At 40.1% G+C, this 20,217-nt stretch overlaps 1 long non-coding RNA gene across 1 annotated transcript in view; it reads right to left on the bottom strand.

The window, feature by feature from the left end:
- Positions 1-20,217, bottom strand: part of LOC132229230 (uncharacterized) — a 223,409-nt gene that overhangs the window by 136,246 nt on the left and 66,946 nt on the right. Inside the window, exon 2 of the long non-coding RNA XR_009451658.1 lies at positions 16,562-16,686. This is a non-coding gene — a long non-coding RNA (uncharacterized LOC132229230). The remainder of the gene's footprint in view (positions 1-16,561; positions 16,687-20,217) is intronic.

Here is a 20,217-nt window from a genome sequence, read left to right as displayed (position 1 = left end):
TTACAAATAAAAATGGAACAGCTTCTATATAGATTTATACTGTAGCAATATGTCCTGATAGGTATAGGTCTATGCCCAAAGTTTGAGTTTTAACTGATTAAAAAACAAACAAACTTAAAAGGTAAGATTTAAGTCAATAATGATAAACAAAGCAATCTACATTTCTATTACTTTGGTCACCTTATTTTTATATCTCTGTTTTCTCAAATATTTACTGTGCAGACTGAAAGCAATAACTGAATTTTCTAACGGACTCCTTTTTAAAGCACCTGAAAAATTGTAAATTTTTCTCTCATTCTAAACCTTAATGAGAACAGGTTCTGATGATTACTACAAAATGGGGAGGGAGGAAAGAAGAATAGATGAAGGGGGTGAAGGGAGGAAAAATTCTAAACCATTTCAGTGAAGTAAAGATCAATTTCATTTTCATATAATTTTTAATGGTTGTTCAAACCCCTATAATGCACCCACACAAAAGGCTTCAGTTAATGCGTGTGTATTTTGAGCAGTTCCTTCTTCCACCCTCCAGTTTAATTTCCGTCCTTCAAATGAGATGAATGGAGCGTGAAGCAGGTCATATCTCAATGCTGACACATGGGCTGCAGATAGAACTTACAGGCTGGAGAAGCAGCCAGTTTGGAGATTAAATCAAAGCAGCTCTGAATAGATGGGAGGTCAGCCAAGGCCAGCTTTGACATTTGATAGGACCTTGTGATCAACCAGGCCTTTCTTCCCTCTTCCCAGCTTCCTTATAACAGTGGCCCTAAAAAACAGATGGGATATGTTACCAAGTGCCCGAGAAGTACTAGATGGTGAAAGGAGATAGGTGTCCATATTATCAAAGGGACAACTGTTATTTGAAGCAGCCAGCAAATCAGAAGGCCCTGCTTTGCTGCAATGGCTGCGTTCAAGTTTGCTTTTCATGATGTGAAATGAAACCCAAGCCTTGAGGAGGGGGAGCCAATTATTAAACTGCTTTTTAAAAACTTCTTAACTCCGACGCATTAAACTGTAAACTCTGAACATTCCTGATATCCTAGGATTACATTTTAGCCAGTCTTTACTCTGAGAATAATCTGTGTTTCCAGCAAGGCCAAGCTTAGTTTTCGGTCTACTTGTTTGTTTCTTTACTTATCTTTGGGAAATACACACAATAAACACACACACACACACACACACACACACACACACACACATAAAATGAAGACATGCTAACCTTTGGGAGAAAGGAATCAAAGGGTATTTATGCAGAGAGCTCACTGGGCAGGGGCCTGAGCATGGTGTCAGGAAATCCCAGTCACGTCGCCAAGAGGGTCATGAAAAATGAATGGCCCCAGAGCACCGCTGTGACAGACTGTTTTAGTGAGTGGTAATGGGCCATCTCCAGGATGAAAGGCCACGTATTTATAACTGTGCAGGCTACTGGGCAGCACACCATTCATTATGCCTGCTTGATTTAAGGGATATGCCTTTTACCAGGGTGACATGGGAGCAAATTATTTCCAGGAACATCACAGCTCTCTTCCCCCCTCCACCTACCTCTCCATCTTGCCCATCCGCATTCCAGACATATACACAGGCTCTCACATTCACACAAGCACATTCTCTGACTTTTTTCTGCCATAGAGCATTTCAGAGTCAGTGTTACCCTCTCCAAATGTCTCACCCCAATTTACATGGAAATGGAAAAGCTGGAGTGTGGGAGCCTGGCTTAAGGAGGGCTGAGATAAGGAGGAATAGCACAAACTCACTCCACTACCTCTTCTCCATAAACTGTTTTAATGGGAGCCAGAAAGCTGAGGTCAATTGGTTAATTTGCCAAATGAGTTTTTCTGAAGTTGGCTTTTTGCTTGACATAGACTCCATCTTCACAGAGAAGTAAGCATTTGAGTTCCACTTTGTCCCTTGTTGCAGTTAGAGGTGTAAAATTACTCAACTTCTCTGGATTATTTCTAGTGAGAAACTAACCGATTGCACAAAATTCTAAGGAAATTGTCAACATTAATACTTTATAATGTCCTGAAATCTCAATAAGATACAAACGTAATACAACAAATTATTTCAACCAACAGATCAGATATTCTGGTAAAAATAATTGATCTCAAGAATCTTGCTGATGTAACTAACTCACTTTAAATGTACAAAATCCCATTTAAAAAGAGAATATGGCCCGGCCAGCATGGCTCAGTGGTTGAGCATTCAACCTATGAATCAGGAGGTCACGATTCAATTCCTGATCAGGGCACATGCCAAGGTTGCAGGCTAGATCCCCAGTAGGGAGGACACAGGAGGCAGCCGATCAATAATTCTCTCTTATAATTGATGTTTCTATCTCTCTCTCTCTCCCTCTCCCTTTCATTTGGAAATATATATATATATATATATATATATATATATATATATATATATATAGTTTTTTAAAAAGAGAGTATAAAAATCTATCAGAAGAGTTATCATATAAGTTGTTTATAACATATGATTTAGGTCTCAAAGTGTTTTTTTTTAATGTTATGTTTCACACAAGTATATTAAGAAAAAGTTCATATAACATACTTGAATTTTAACTAAGTTAATTCAGCTGCCATCTTAATATAGCTGCAATGCATCAGTGGTTAAAATAAAGTTTCTACAATGGTATCTTCATGGTCTGTGTCAACAGGCATTTTTTCAATGAGACAGTATAGTTATGCTGATAATACTTCCCAGAGAGGATCATAACACAACTGAGAGATGTTTGGATTATGAAGTGCATGGGTCTGTTTGTGTATATTTAATATATGCAAATTTGTGCCCCGATTCTGGCCCCCAAGAGCTCAGTTGTCTCTGAGAATTTAGATATTATTTACAAAGAGCATTTTTTTCCTGGTTAATTTTATCATTGAAATTTGACACAAATCTTCCAAAATGATAATTCTCTCTAGCAAGCTAATCCTTCAAGAGCCTTTTATGTCTCAGAGAAAGCTGTGTGTAATCAAATGTCTACAAAATTCACATTGGTTTGAGTCACCCTCTATGATTCCATTTAACTATGGCCAACTCCAGAGACAGCCACAGTTTTCCTGTACTTTGTATCAGATAAAGAATTCAGAAAGAATTGGCAGTTGGCAGTTGAGTAGCCAAAAGAGGAAGGAAAGGGCTTTGCTGGTGTTTCCCAATTAATTTTCTTTTCAAGTGAAAGTTTGAAAAGAAAAAATTAGAAAACTGGAAATGACCTAAAAACTCTGGTGCGATAAGATAAAACTTGGCCTGACCAGCTCACTGTGACTGAACGCACAGTCTGAGCATGAGAAAGTCAACTGAAAAACACGGACTGTATTTTCCAACAACTATATTTTAAATTGTGCTGTAACTTAAAAGTGGGATATGTGAATTATTAAATTTTGAAGAAATTAAGTCTGTTGGAGAATTAATGAGAGGAAAAATCAAATAAAAATAATTACCTAGTTAGGAAGTTTAACCAGCATTCTATTTTTCAAAATTGTACTAATGCCAAATTCTTAAAATATATCTGTTTTCTCAAATAGAGCAAAAAGCACTTGTTAATATCATGGAATCTATTGTATTTTATATTTCAATTGTCTTTAAAAAAATAACAAATGCATGAGTCAATGGCATTTGTCAGAATGATCCTAGGTCAGCAATTTCAATCTTTTTCATCTCATGGCAAACATAAAATAATTACTAAAATTCTGCACACCAAAAAATACATTATGTTATTTGCTTATCTGACAAAAAAAGTATAAACTTAATTTATTCACACTGAATGACTATTGTTATGTTGGTTGTTGTCATTTTTTATTTGTCAATCTAGGAGGAAAAGAGGCATTGCATGTTTAAGTTTTTTGCACACCTGTTGAAAATCACTGTCCTAGATGTGTCAGCCATCTAGTAATGCTCAGCATCTAATAGTTTACTGTACAAGCTCCATTTCCCTTACTGAGAGACAAAGAGATGGTATTCTTGGTTACAGGCATAGGCAAGGAGTTTTCATTCTATTCATCCAAATGTCGTAAACCCTGATATTGAACCCTTAGGATCTTGTACTCCTCATCCTGAAAATCAATATAACTGGCTAGTTCAAATGTCTTTTACATTTTGAACAACATTCAAGATACACCAAAGTTTTCTGCTTGGCCAGCGTGGCTCAGTGGTTGAGCATCTACCTATAAACCAGGAAGTCACAGTTCGATTCCCAGTCATTGGGGCACAAGCCTGGGTTGTGAGCTCGATCCCAAATGTGGGGTGTGCCACCAATTAATGAATCTCTCTCATCATTGATGTTTCTGTCTCTCTCCCTCTCCTTCCCTCTCTGAAACCAATAAAAAAAGTATTTTAAAAAAAGAAGCAGGAAGGGACACTGGGTGGGTAAAAGCAATGGGTGCTCACCACCTCCATAAGACTCTGTAACTAGTTGATCACCAGCTATATATAAATAATGGGTAAAGAGGCTCTTCGGGATGTATGAATCCCAAAGATGTCAGTGCAATTTAAAGAGTTAAAGACAAAGCCAAGTATGAGATTATTCTACTTCTGTTCTCAACTCTAGGGCCATCTTCTATATGCAGGGTGGCTCACACTTTGCCTTGTTGGCAGTCTTACACCGAAACATATAGTGGAAAGTAAGGAAGGGAAAATGTGTATTAAACTAAACAGGATGATTAGGAACACCTATCTCCTATAGGTGTGGCCTTGGGTGATAAATTATCACTCTAAGTCTACCCAAAAAGCCAGGGCATTGCAAACAGGAAGAACATTCAGACTTTGGAGCTGCCTTCACTGTAGACAAGATTACTTCTCAATCCGTATTTATGTCAAGTTCTTCATGTGCTATTGCTAACATTCTACTGCCTGTATATTTTTAAAAATCTTAATTCAGAACATGAATCTTTTCTTTCTTCTCTAAAATGTCTTTGGCTATGTGAATTTTCATACAAAGGAGCTATTTTTAGCATTCAAAACTGTTTTTCTTTCTGCTGGCAAAAAGAATGCACTCACTACCTACTATTGTAAAACACTTATTTTGTGTAAGAAAAGAAAAAAAAAGTCTCCTCAAAATGTTACAGGGAAAAAAAATATATTAAATTTTAAAGAGGACAAAATGACTCATCCTCTTTGACCATTTTCCACTGTGCCTGTCTATTGTTTCAGAGGCGAACAGTTACAAAAATACCTCTTTAACAGCATCTGTTCCATAGTATTATTGTCTTTGCTACAAAAGGAGTAGGCGAAGGGGATAATGACTCACTTCTTAACCATACCCTCACTTATATCCAGAGCTCATCCAGGGAGAAATTACTGCATTCTTTTTTAATTTTTTTCATTTTCTTTCCTTTTTTTCTTTTTCTTATTTTTTTCTTTTTTCATCCCTAGTAAATTCTGCTTCAATGTGTACATGGGACCCTATGCTCATCTTGGTAATGTAAGGAGAGATTTAAGCCAAGCATCAAAAGATTGTAATTTCCCTAGGCTTAGTAACCAACTGGGTACATGGAGGGCAATATTTTCTCTCAAGACAGAGAGGGGGGAAAAATAGGGACTTTGCAAAAAGATTTGCCCAATTTGCTGCTCAAATGTATATAATAGGGGTGAAACAAAAAGGTCATTTATTTAATCTCTTCCTTTAAATTCTTGGTTGCATGGTCATTTAAATTTTACTACTCTTTGTTAAGAAACTGTAAACTTAAGTGTCCGGTGAGAAACTTGATTAAATATCTGTCACTGAATGTAGTCATAAAATGACAGCTCATTTTTATCAGCACTTTTTCCTAATTATAAAATTCTCCAAACCATCTCAGTTTTTAAAAATTAGGAGGTACCATTTTGAGCACTTAAACTCTTGGGATACTGATTAGTGAACAACTAATGTGGAAAATTAAAGATGCCTTCCAGAAAATGTTATTAGAATAAGGGTTTTAAAAAAAAGCCTGGAGAAAACTAGATTCATCTAACGAGCAGTTAAAAGAATAGATTATTATCTATGGGATTATTCTATATAATAAAAGGTTGATATGCAAATAGACCAACAGTGGAACAACCGAACAACTGAACAACCGGTCACTATGACATGTGCTGACCACCAGGAGGTGCACGGGGAAAATGGCAGGTGTCAGCAACAGGCAGCAGAGCACAGAACATGGCAGGCATCAGCTATGGCGGGATGGTGGAGCAGGTGAGCTGGGGCACCAGATCAAGGCAGGGCGCCGCCGGTCACTGTCATTGGGGCGAGTCTCTGGCGGTTGCTGAAAATTCTTTGCTCCCATGTGCCCCGGTCCTGCCAGGCGGTTGCACCCGCTGCCAGCGCCCAGTGCTGGCCCCAATCACTCGTCGCCGTCAGCAGGTGTGAGCAGCGGCTGCCCGCCCCGATTGTCCCTATGGGCTTCTCCACCTCCCCCTGCTCCTGAGGGGCGAATGGGGCAGCAGCCGCTGCTCACACCCCCTGCTGGCGCTGGCCCCAATCGCTCAGTGCTGTCAGCGGGTGTGAGTGGGGCGACACTGTCAGTGCCTGGGAGCAGCGGCAGCTAGAGCGGGGCTGCTGGCAGACAGGGGATTGGGGGCTGCATGGAAGGGTCCGGGCGGGGGCACAGAGGATGGGTTGAGACCCGCCTCTGTGCAGACTGCAGCCTTGCAGCCCACAGTTCTTTCAAGGTGCACAAATTTGTGTACTGGGCCCCTAATATGTCTACAATAGGAAACAAAAAGTATGCTAAAACAGATGGGATCACAGTACAATAAAACAAAATCCTTCGGGGATAGGTGGTCCCCCAATTGCCTGATGCCTTCCACTAACAAGATGAGATTATGTGGAATTACACCAAAACATTGGGAAGGGCTTGAAGAGGCCTACTCTACAGGGACCATGCCTTGCTCTATGTCCTTCCAGAAACTGTTTCCCCTTCTATTATATAAAGAATTTAGACCAATATGGCTTTTCCAAGGCTATAGATTTCTAACTTTTCTGGATCACACCTCCATACCAATACCTCATATCACTCTGGAATTTTCATTTCAAATTCCACTTTCCTTCTTTCACCCACTGGTTACTTACTACTTGCCGCAAACTTTATTTTTTTTTTCTCATTCCCATTCCCAATACCTTATCTTCTAATATTACTTTAGGAATTTGCTGCTGCTGCTCTGTTAGACCAAAAACCATGTCTCATCAGTTTCTAACACCAACATCTAGCCCAGGGGTGGGCAAACTTTTTGACTCGAGGGCCACAATGGGTTCTTAAACTGGACCGGAGGGCCAGAACAAAAGTATGGATGGAGTGTTTGTGTGAACTAATATAAATTCAAAGTAAACATCATTACATAAAAGGGTACGGTCTTTTTTTTTTTTTTTTTTTAGTTTTATTCATTTCAAATGGGCTGGATCCGGCCCACGGGCTGTAGTTTGCCCACGGCTGATCTAGCCAAATGTCTAGTACATAGTAGAAACTCGGTGTTTAATGAATAAATGATGAAGGAAGGAAGGAAGGAAGGAAGGAAGGAAGGAAGGAAGGAAGGAAGGAAGGAAGGAAGGGAGGGAGGGAGGGAGGGAGGGAGGGAGGGAGGGAGGGAGGGAGGGAAGGAGGGAAGGAGGGAGGGAGGGAGGGAGAGAGGGAAGAAAGAAAGAAAGAAAGAAAGAAAGAAAGAAAGAAAGAAAGAAAGAAAGAAAGAAAGAAAGAAAGAAAGAAAGAAAGAAAGAAAGAAAGAGTTAAGGGAAAATTATAAATTAAAAGATTCATCCCTGCCCTCGCTGGGTGGATCAGCTGGTTGGAGCATTCTCCTGTACACCAAAAGGTTGTGGGTTCAATTCCCAGTCAGGGTGCTTATGGGAGGCAATCAATCAATATTTATTTATCACATATTCTCTCTCTCTCTCTCTCTCTCTCTCTCTCTCCCCCTCTCTCCCTCTCCCTCTCCCTCTCCCTCTTCCTCTCCCTCTCTCCTTTATTTTCTCTCAAAAATCAATAAAAAAAGAGCTTCAACCTTCACTGAAAATGTAGAAGATAGATTTTTGATGATTCCATTTTTCTATGTAAATATAGTACTGTAGAGAGCCACTATATTACAAAATAACTTAGTGCTATACTTCATGAGCATCATGGATAAAATGGGCTTTTGTAGGCCTGTTTGCTCCTAGTGAGACCTTGATACCTTTTAAATCTGTAGCTGTGCTCTCAGCTTCAAAGACTGACTACTAATGCATGGCTTGCATGTTTGTAAGTTGGAGAATATCAGAAAGATAAAGTAGGAATTAACTCTCAGCTCTCCAAGTTTAACTTGACTTGCAAAGTTTTATGGAGGCCTTAAATGCTGCTAATCATGGGTTGACACTCAGAAAACAGCTCTCCACCCATATCTGGGCACTGAGCATGTTGTTTAAAGAAGTGCTGCCATATGTCAAAGGGAAGAAGAGTGCTCTGGGACTCTGAAGACAGAGTCAGGATCCAAGGTAGCAGTGATCATGATCAACTTGAAGAGGGCCAAACCTTCCAGCAGTGGAATGGGCTCCTCCTAAAGCAGCCAGCTCCCCCACCTTTGGTCTTATTTAAGAAACAGAAGTGCCTGGTGTTTGTTTAAATGTTTAAAACTTATAAAAGATTACATGTCAAACCTAAAGAATTCTGAGCAACCCTGAGGCCTCCACTTGCCCATTGAGCAGCCATCTCAAAGATCTTGACTAAAGATTTTCTTCAAAAGGTGGTACAGTACAGGGGCTAACCTAGTTTATCCATCTATCCATGGATCGATCCATCTATTCATTTTATTTCTAAACTAGTGGCCTGGTGCACAGATTCGTGCACATTGAAAGTAAATAGTTAGAATAAATATTTTAATAATGCTATTCACCCCTTCTCTATAATAGAAATGCCAACAAAAACAACCAAATTCATGATCCACAATAACAGATCAAAACACACGTGTGCAATTGGTGCGAATGAGAGTTGTATATGTATCATGCATACGCAAGTCAACTTAGTCTTATATATATATAGAATAAACTTGCTTAATTAGAACTACTTTCTGATGTAGCTACACTTTTTCCAATCCAGTGAAGCACCCCAACTTCTTTTTCACGTAATTGTCAGTAACACAGCAACACAAAGTAGATTATTATTGTAGATCATGCAGGGAGAACAAAGAGTAAAATATTTATCTACAGCAGTGTTTGACTATATTCTGCACAGTGACAAAACCTGAAGTCATTTTCAAGTTCCAGCATTTCTTCTTTTCAGTTGGGTCAAGTTTCTAACCTCCTAAATCTTCATTGTCTTGCTAATGAAAAGAAAATAGGATTCTACTGAGTCTCCTATATACCTACTCCAGGATTTCTGTGAGGATCAACTGCGATGAGGCATGGGAAAATGCTTCACAAACATTTGGTTGAACTATAAAATGTTTGCACCTGGCTATAAAGCAAGTCATGTTCCTGGGCTGAAGAAACTCCAAGGAGGCTAGTTGTTAGAGAGGAAGCCAGACATTACCCAGTGCCCACAGTGACTATTTCTGGGCTGGGCTGGGCTGTGGGCCACATTTGTGCCTTGGGTCTTTCAGAGTTGGCTACAATTTGGTGGGGTATCACTCCGGGGTGGTGGCGGGGCCTGTGTACCACTTGGGAGAAGCCAAGTGTTGCTTTGTGGGCACCAGGTCCATGGGACCACTTTTTTGTAAATGGCCAGTGCACATAACGGCAGCTCCTGCATTTAATGTCTGCCCCCTGGTGGTCAGTGTGCATCATAGCAACCAGTCAGATGGTCGGAAGGACACTTAGCATTTTAGCAATATATATATATATATTAGAGGCTTTGTGCACAAAATTTGTGCACTGGTGGGGGGGGGGGTCCCTCAGCCCAGCCTGCCCCCTTTCACAGACTGGGAGCCCTCAGGGGATGTCCTACTGACGGCTTAGGCCTAAGCCGCAGTCTGGCCTCCCTCTTCAGGTGGTGACCGGGCTGATCAGGGGAAGGTGGCAGCCCCATCACCCCACTGCTACTGCCACTTCCAGCAGCCACAGCTGCCAAGGTGTTTTCATCAACATGAACACCAGTCCCTTCACCACGAAAAAGTGACAACTTTCTTTAGGCATTTTCAAGATGTGTCTTTCATAGGATATGACATTTATTTTTTCTATTTTTATCCTCACCTGAGGATATGTGTCCATGGATTTTTAGAGTTTGGAAGAGAGAGGGAAAGACAGAGAGAAACATCAATGTGAGAGGGACACTTCGATTGGTTGCCTCCTGCATGAGTCCAGCCAGGGAGGACCCTGCAAGCTAGGTACACGCCCTTGATCAGAGTCGAACCCAGACCCTGTGGTCGGCAGGCCGAGGCTCTATCCACTAAGTCAAACCGGCTAGGGCAGGATATGACATTTCTTAGCCCCCCGAGCAGCAGACTTTAGTTTCTCCCTCCAGGAGTGTGGTGGAAAAACCCTAGATCACCTCCTTGGATTCTTATTACCCAAGTTACCAAGAAGACTGCTAGTGGTAGTGTATAGGGAGCTTAGCCAATGAGCGGTCAGAAAGGCGTTTCCTCTGTAGCTCACACACAGAGGGCCCCCTGCATTGTGTCCACTGGGCTGGGGGTGTGCTGCCTACCCAAACGCCCTCCAGGTTTGAGGCCAGGGTGTAGGACACTGGGGCGATTACATCAGCATCCCACCCTGGCTGCTATGGGCGCAGTCATCTTTGTGGCGGAGTGACAGTTAATTTGCATATTAGCCTTTCATTAGATCAGACAAATGGTCCAGTGCATGAAATTTGTGCATGGGGTGGGGGGGAATTCCCTCAGCCCAGCCTGCACCCTCTCTAATCCAGTGGTTCTCAACCTTCCTAATGCCACAACCCTTTAATACAGTTCCTCATGTTGTGGTGACCCCCAACCATAAAATTATTTTCATTGCTACTTCATAATTGTAATTTTGTTACTGTTATGAATTGTAATGTAAATATCTGATATGCAGGATGTATTTTCATTGTTCGCGACCCACAGGGATTGGGCCTAAACCGGTGATCGGACATCCCTCTTGCAATATGGGACCACTGGCTCCTAACTGCTCACCTGCTTGCCTGCCTAATCACCCCTAACTGCCTCTGCCTGCCTGCCTGATTGCCCCTAACCTCTCTGCCTGCCTGACTGATTGCCCCTAACTACCCTCTCCTGCCAGCCTGATCTCGTCCCCAAATGCCCTCCCCTTCCAGCCTGATCCCACCCCCAATGACCCTCCACTGCTGGCCTGATTGCCCCAAATAGCCTCTGCCTTGGCCCCCACCACCATGGCTTTGTCCGGAAGGAAGTCAGACATTTGGAAGATGGCCTGTCAACCCGGTCTAATTAGCATATTACCCTTTTAGTAGTATAGATAGATTATATAGGATAGGATTGTTTAAATAGGGGGAGAAAGCCTTTTTCATCAGGAGGAGATGCTCCTGGCTGACAAAAAATACATAATCCCTATATCTGGACGTATAGCCAGCCATATGCAATATACTGCCAAACTGGTCATTAAAAAATTGAATTGCTTTCTTACACCTTACACCAAACAGCTGTTGCTCTTTAAACCCCTCCTCAGCCCCCACCTTAGGTTCTGCCTTCACAGTTCACCCAGATTTGGTTCTGATTGGTTGGTTTCTATGCCAGTCAGCATCAAAAGCTCCACCTCTTAGGCAGCCATTGGCTCCTCACACTTCACCCAGGTTTGGTTCTGATTGGTCAGTTTCTATGCCAATCAGCGTCACTAGGCCTATCAATGGGCCTGATCAGGGAGGTGGGGTTGATCAGCAGCCCCAGCGGAGGCCCAAGGGAAAGAGAGGCTCAGCTGCTGGCCAGGCCTGGAGCAAAAGAGAGAGGCAAGTGCTAATCAACAGCTGCCACGGAGGCTACAGAGCAGACCCTGCTTTTCTCTCCAGGCCTCTCTTGGGCCTGATTTGCAGCCCCCTTCGGAGTCAGCCATGGCAACCCAGCACTGACTTCCGGTTGGTTGAGCCTTTGGTTGTTTTGGATGTTATGGACCCTAGGTTTTTATATATTAGAATAGATACTTCTCTCTAAACCTTTCTTTCCTGGGAGTGCTATGCTCACAGCACCAAGGAGACCCCCTTCCCCCTGTGCTCTCCTTTCCTCCTGCTGCTCAGACATGATTGACCTGATCCAGGACACTCCCCTGCACACACTGTAGGATGCAAATACAATATCCTACATTCTAACCACGCTCTCTGACTTTTTTTCTCTCCATGAGACAAACTCCTTAGAATTCTGGGGAGTGAAGTTTCTCCTCCTGTTGCTCACATTTATTATTTTGTTTTTATAATACTATGTGAAGAAGGCAACATTAGCATTAATATCCCCATTTTGGAGATGAGGAAACTGAGGCTCAGAGAAGTTCTGTTACTGATCGAAACACACATAGGTACAGTGGCAGAACCATCCTCTGAACCTGGATCCTCTGGCTCCAAGCTTAGTGTTCTTTCTACCACCACAAGTGAGACAACTAGATGTTGGAGATGTAAATGGGAAATTCCTTCTTAAGGTTAGAAGTCTTTTTCTGCTTTCTGTGTATATGATTCCATTTTTATGTGTTATTTATCTGCCAGTAAAACTAATATGGGGATCAATAAATGTCCCTAATACCAATCTCTTTTTACAGAGCACACTGCAGCAGTATAAACTCAGGTACTATTATTTAAGTTAGCCAAGATACTTAAAGATTATACAAAGAGGTCAATTTTATCTTATTATTATTGCTAGTGTGTCATTTTAACTCAAACAGGCTAATTTAGGAAAAGAAAGTAATTTCAAAGGCAAGCCACAATGGTATAGAAAAACCTTTGCCAGCTGGCTATAAGGCTCTGGAAATTAATGAAATCATCACCTCTTAAAATATTCTCTCAAGCTGCATTGTCAGGAACTTATTCTTTCTAAAATTAGATGTTGGCAAACAGTCACTCTTAAATCTAATGAAATTTAGTCATGTTTTCCATACATCTTAGAGTGTATCTTTTTACTCAATAAAATTGTAATCTAAACAACTGTTACTTTGTGGCATAAATGAATCAAGATGAGCAGTGCTGGGGAATTAGAAAGGAAACTCCACAGAGTCAGCCCCCAAATGTTTGAAGTGAGAGTTTAGCCTAGGTTGGAGGAAAAGAGGGTCATATTTCAGCCCTCTATTCACGTACTGCAAGTCTGTGAGTTTCCAAGTAGGACGATGATGAATGTCACAAAAATCCAGGCAGAAGGAGGCTGCATAGAACATCAGTCCTCGGCAAGATCTTCCTGAAGGCCAACTTTTGGTGCATAAAATAGTTACGATCACCATAAGTTTGGGGCATAAACTGTGTTTGATTTGCATAAAATTTACATAAACCTACCTAAATGATTTCAACTTCCACAGAAAAAATATATGGGCATCTTCGTACATTCTCTTAAACCTCATATACCTTAAAAACTGAAGGAGGGCTTAGGAAAACTTGCTTGTTAAAGTGTCTGAAGAATGTTATTGCAAAGTTTGATAGTAAAAGCTTGATTAAAGAATAACTGGGTGAAAGGAATCTGGTTAATTTTATTTCAAGCAAAATATTTTTTAAAATCATTATTGTTGAAAATGCATCTAAAATATGTTCTTCCCCCATGCCCCTTTAATTAGTGCAGCATATGGTATAGACTAGTATTAGGGGAGTCAGAGTCATTTAGAGGAAAGTTCAGATGGGTCTGACATTGGCTGACCTTGAGCTATGATGCAAATACTTGAAATTCTTTCATTTCCTATTTTCTCAGCTGAAGAACACAAGATGGGGGTGGGGGTGCTTCTCCATCCCAACTGTACAGAAGGTCACCTAAATGCTTTGATAAAAATGACAATCACCAAACCTCCCCTGAGATCCTGATCTGAAGGTAAAGAGAGAAGCCAGCACCATATTTTGATCAGCAGCATAGATGATTCCAGCACAGTTGGCCAGGGCACTCAAGTTAGAAATTGCTGGACTAGAGTCCAGCTGGTGTGTTCAGTGGTTGAGTGTTAACCTATGAACAAGGAGGTCGCTGTTCAATTCCTGGTCAGGGTATATGCCCAGGTTGTGGGCTCCATCCCCAGTAGGGGGTGTGCAGGAGACAGCCAATTAATGATTCTTTCTCATCTTTGATATTTCCATCTCTCTCTCTCTCCCTCTCCCTTTCTCTGAAATCAATAAAAATATATTTAAAAAATTTTTTTAAAGAAATGGCTGGACTAGGAAAAAATCTAAAGGTCCATGACACCAGCTTATATCTGCTTAACTCTTCAATGTGTAAGCATCCTGAAACTCCATAACCTCTGTGAGAAGATCAAGTGCTTGAAGAATTTAAGGTCTTAAAACCAGCACTGGATCAGGACTCAAGGGTTGGGATCCTGATGTCTTTCCTCACTGGATTCATTACATTTGCCTTTCATTGTAAGCTCTCCACATACCTGTAAAGCAAAGGCTAATTCATTTCAAAGGTCTGTCTTAAGTTTAAAGCTCTACAAAGAACTTGACATAAATCTAAGCTGTGTGACTCGGACACATTTGGAAAGTTGGTGAGGAAAGCATGTTTCCTTGTAAAATGCCTCCTCTTAAAAGACATTTCACAGAGACAATCTTTGTTTAATTGACGTGGACCTCTTGAATGGAGATTTCAACACATATTAAATCAGATTCAAACCTAATTCTAGCCCTTCCCCAAACAGCTCATATTTCTATTTTAAAATATAAACTTGGTGCAAAATAAAAGGAAGAAAATAATTTTTAAATGTTTTAACTCAAAAAGCTAATTATTACGTAACATCTCTATTCAAGCTATGAATACAATGTGTGCAAAATATTTGCAATAAGGCATAAATCTGGATGCATTCTTTTTTCTGCTTTGGGGCTTGCAGAGAGAACTGTCTGCAGTATATGTGAAACCTCTGTAAATCTGTTTGCAGTGGTCAATGTTCTAGAGGCAGTGGAAAAATAGGTTTTCTGATAGGGCATCAGTTTTGCAATGAGCACAATGAAATATGTCACTTTCAAGTTGAGTCCATTTTTGAAATTCCAGGCAAAGCCATCACCGCTCCTGTCATGGAAGCTGGATAATTGGGATTCGTTGCACAACCTACATTCTCTAAAAGGTGATTGACGTCCCTGCAGTTTGTGCTGTGTGAAACTGGTCATATTGTCAAAACCTGAGCAAACACAGTCTTCTCAAAAGATTAACTGAAATTCAGTTGAACACAAAGCTATGGTGGGGTTTTTTTTAAATACATATTTAATATATAGTTTTTAGAGTTATGATTAGAATAAAGTAATTTATCTCAATTGGCACTGTCCAATATGGTAGCCAGTAACCACATGTGGCTATTGAGCACTTGAAATGTGATTAATCCTAATTGAGGTATGCTCTGAGTTTAAAATGTGCACCAGCCTTCTAAGACTGAGTTAAAAAAAAATACAAAATATCCAACTCATCAATTTTTTTATATTAATTATATGTAGAAGAAATAATAGTTTGGATATATCAGGTTAAATAAAATATAGTAGCAAAGTTAATCTCACCTATTTTAACTTTTTTTAATGTGACTACTATTGGAACATTTAAATTACATCCATGGCTCATATTACATTCATATTGGACAGCATTTTTTCAATAAAAGGTGAGAGGGTGTGCCTTTTCAAAAACATTTTAATTGATGCTATTTGAAGCTCATTAGAGCTTATTATTATACCTACAGCATGTGAGTTCCAGATAGTTATGCTGTCCCATACTAGTGTATCTGACACTAGACTGTAATGATGCCTCTACATTAGAAAATTGTAACTTCAGAATAATTTTACTTTATACATAAAAGGATTTTGCCTTATGAAAGTAGCTTAAAAAGTCTTAAAATTGCTAGATATCCTTAAAAAAATAATTTAGTTCAGTCCCACCTTTGTAGAAGCAGAGAGTTGTAGTAATCTTGATATCACTGAGGAGCAAGGCCATGGATGAACACAGATCTCTGAGTCCCAAACCACAATAGTTCTATTACATCAGTGTTATTTAAATTTGACTGTGTTTCAGAGTCAGTATGAAATTATTCTGTGCTTCCCCCTTCCCCCAACAATAAATAGTCTTAACTCAAACCCCTTAACTCAAAAGCTATGTTTTTAAAAATTGCCATAATTGAGGCCACACTCATTAAGACAAAGTGATTAATAATATATTATTGGTCTCCTTTCCCTATAAATATAGTTTTACCTTAAAGGGTTTGTAAAACATAAACTGGCAGACTCACCAAGAGGTCATTCAGTACCTAGAATAGGCTCTGTCTATATACACAGAAGTACACAGTAGGGATGTGAAATAAACCAGCTTGACTCAAAGAGAACCTTAAAGCCTGCAGCAAAGATGGACCTCCACCTAGGCAATGGCCAGGCAGGTGGGCTTCTGGCATGTGAAACAAAAGACAACAATAGCCCTGGAGAGATCAAGTCATCTAAACAGAGGGAAGAAGGACCTTGACCAAACTTGGTGAAGATCATTTTAAAAACCTCATTAATTTAATATATTTGACACAAAGAAAGGATAAAGGAAAACTTACTTCTTGGCTTGATTGGGGGAAAACACAGTCCCTTTGCTGAGGCTCTTGGGATACTAACTTGGGCCCTTTGGAGAACACATCACCTCTTCAGGGCAGAGTCCACTGAGGAGTCACACCAGCCATCCCTGTAAAATGAAGGATCCAGATCTTTCACTGTTTTGTGTTTTGTTTTATTTTTTAAAATACATTTTTATTGATTTTAGAGAGAAAGGATGAGGGAGAGAGAGGTAGAAACATCAATGATGACAGAGAATTATAGATTGGCTGCCTCCTGTAGGCACTGGGGATCAAGCATGCAACCCAGGCCATGTGCCCTGACCAGAAATCAAACCGTGGCCTCCTGGTTCATAGTTCAACACTCAACCACTGAACAACATTGGCCGGGATCACTGTTTTTCCTGTGTAAAAAGTAATAAAATAAAATAAGTAATTAATTGATATTCTATTTTGTAGAGGTTGGGAAAAAAAGGGAAGATATAGTACTTAGTCTTTTTGAGGTCATTTAAATCTCATGATTAAAGGAAAATAGTCCTCCTAAATACTGCTTTAATTGAGTTGACCAGTTTTTGATCAAACAAATTCCATGAAATGTAATGTGTAAAATGCCTGCCACAGTACCTGTGTATGCCAGACCCCAAATGTTAATTCTACATGAATCACTCAAAGTGATGCCAGTCTAACTATAAGGTCAGGATGATTAAGAACTGGAAAGGATCAAGCATCAATTTTCCATTTTTTTTTAAATTTTAATACTAGAGGCCTGGTGCATGAAATTCATGCCTGGGAGGGGGGTCCCTCAGCCCGGACTGTACCCACTCCATTCTGGGCCCCTTTGGGAGACGTCTGACTGCCGGTTTAGGCCAGATTCCACAGGGGTGTGACATTCTCACAAACCGGAATTGCTGGCTCTGAACGACTCACCTGCCTGACTGCCTGATTGCCCCTAACCACTCTGCCTGCCTGCCTGGTCAGCCCTAACTGCCCTCCCCTGCTGGCTTGGTTGCCCCTATCTGCCCTCCCCTGACAACCTGGTCTCCCCTAACTGCCCTCCCCTGCCAGCCTGGTCACCCCTAACTGCCCTCCCCTGCCGGTCTGGTCACCCCTATGCACCTCTGCTTTGTCCGGAAGGACTTACAGAAGGATGTCCAGAAGATGTCCAGTCTAATTAGCATAATACCCTTTTATTAGTATAGATTATCATTTTATTTTATTTTGACATTCCAATTGCAATGTAGTTTCATTGTACGTAGCATGGGAAATATAAAAAATATCTTAAAAGCATAAAGAATACAATAAAAATTCTTTTCTTTTTTAATTTATTGAATATTTTCATCTCACAATCTCTTTTCCCTTTGCATTTGAATTTTCTCAAACACTAATTTATGCCACCCCAGTTTTTTTCTTAGTCTGTTCTCTTCACTGGGAAACCACTTAACTGGGCAAGAGAACACGTGGCGATCAGGTCAAGATGAAATAGTGTTAATGTCAAGGAAGCTTCCAGCACTTACATTAAAACTCAATGTTATCATTGCACCTAGAAGTGATCTGGCTTGGAGAAACAACTCCCACTAATCAAACAATTAAGAGCCAGCAAGTCAATTATTGATCTGCAAAGAGAGAAAAAAATCTCCCCAAAAGACCAGAAAGTTTGCACCAACTAGTCAGATATTCTTCTCCTGTAAGACATCATGGGAAGCTAAATTATGATCAGTAATTTGCTTGAGGTAGATGGTCTTGAGAAGTGTCATCGAACTATAAAGACTAGGGAGTCCTGGAGATGTTCTGACAAATGGTACTTCTTGACACTTTTTTAAAATTATTCCTGGCTAACCATCTCCCTTCTTTGGATATTGTCTTCCTATAAAAGTGTATCATAAAATTGGTTAAATTCAAATTGCTACATCACAATCCTATTCCAGTTCTGCTTCTCTCCGAGTCTCCTGAATTGGTGTTTTACGTGTTATCAGGACTTTGCAGATACCTACATTTACAGGTATCTCCTGGTTTACCCATAAAGAGTGCTAATCTAATCTGTTACATGTAGATTTTTCCAGACTAACTCATTGAAGGTGATATTTCCAACTTCTTTGTGGACACCTTACAATTGTACCCTGCATTGATTATATAGGGCTACCTGTATACTCTTCCTGGTAATAAAAGTGAACTTCCTTCTAAATAATTCAGGATATGTTGGAAGCATTTTCCATGGGGAATTTTGACATACATGACTCAGTGACTTCAGAGAATACAGCATCATCTTTTAAAAAATCCAGAACTAGACAACTGAAAACTTAATTTTGGGGCAAATACTTCTTTGTTTTAATTATTTCCCAGCTTTCCAAAGCAAATGGGCCTCGCACTATTTCCCTAAGCCAAATAACATCATGAAGTGGAACCTTGGCAAAGCTTGGATTCATTAAGGGATGTTTCCACTGAAAACTACAAATATAAAAACAATCTTTATGTTTCATTTGCCTCTACCCTACGGATAGATCTATTTACTTCGAATTTTAGTGTAGATTCTGGGTTGTGTATACTGCTTTATGCTAAAGGAACATCCGGACTCACATAGCTATAAAGTTTCTATAAGCAATTCAAAGCACATTTTTCTAAGCCAAAGTCACTACACAATAGTCATTAACTATAGTTCTTAGGAAAAGTGTGGATTATAATTTTTTATAAATATGCCATTTTTTAGGTGCTACATTTCCCCCTGACAGTCCATATTTTCTAATCACTCAGTACAGTTGAACTACAATTTTAATAAAAGAAAACAATATACAAAAATCCTAACTAAAGCAGGAGACAAAGAAGATGCAAATTACCTTTTCTTTGTACTATCAAATTCCCTACTTGGGGAGCATCTTTTTATTTTGCCCACAATGGCTACATTTCTGAAGTCGCTTCCCAAACTGGAACTACCACCTCTCACCTTCCGTGAAGTTATAAACCAGAAGCAGGTGATGTGCGTGGGCAGGTTTGGTGGCTGAGGTGGGGCTGTGGGAGTGGGTGATGGGTCCGCACATGGACTCTCTACTCCCTCGAACTTCTGAGAAATCCCAAGTAAGTTGTAGTTGAAAACATGAGAGTAATTTCAAAAGTAAATGAAATCAGCTAAATAAATTATGAAATATAAATTATCACTATTAACCTTGAGGAATTATTTTAAAACACACCAGTTGGTGTTGGTGTTGGTTTGTTTTTGTTTGTTGTTTTGACATATAAAAAGAAATAAGAAAACTATGCTCACATTGGCACACAGCATCAGATAATAACACAGTGATTCTGTCCCCTCCCCACCATCATGACGTGATTATGTTTATACTTTCCAACTTTGCATCACTTGAGAAACAAATCTCATCATTTTTATTATAATTTTGGATAATTGATTGTGAAATTTTTGTCTTAGTGCCTATGATTCTTGGAAAATAATGTCAAAACCAAAGTATTTCTCTCCCATTCCAACAGTCTCAATCCATTTTCCATTTCTTTCCCACACATATCTCCCCTTCCTTCTCTCACACTTCAGCATCTCCCTTCAGCAAGTCCAGAATTTCCATAAGAGACTGGCAAAGATGATCTAAGTCCTGCATTAAAAAATAAATAAGATAAAACAGCCCTCCCATGATGAAGGGCAGATCCAGGCTGTGGTGAGT

The sequence above is a fragment of the Myotis daubentonii genome, chromosome 3, assembly GCF_963259705.1.
Source record: "Myotis daubentonii chromosome 3, mMyoDau2.1, whole genome shotgun sequence".
Taxonomy (NCBI): domain Eukaryota; kingdom Metazoa; phylum Chordata; class Mammalia; order Chiroptera; family Vespertilionidae; genus Myotis; species Myotis daubentonii.
This window is presented reverse-complemented; position numbering and strand designations above follow the sequence as displayed.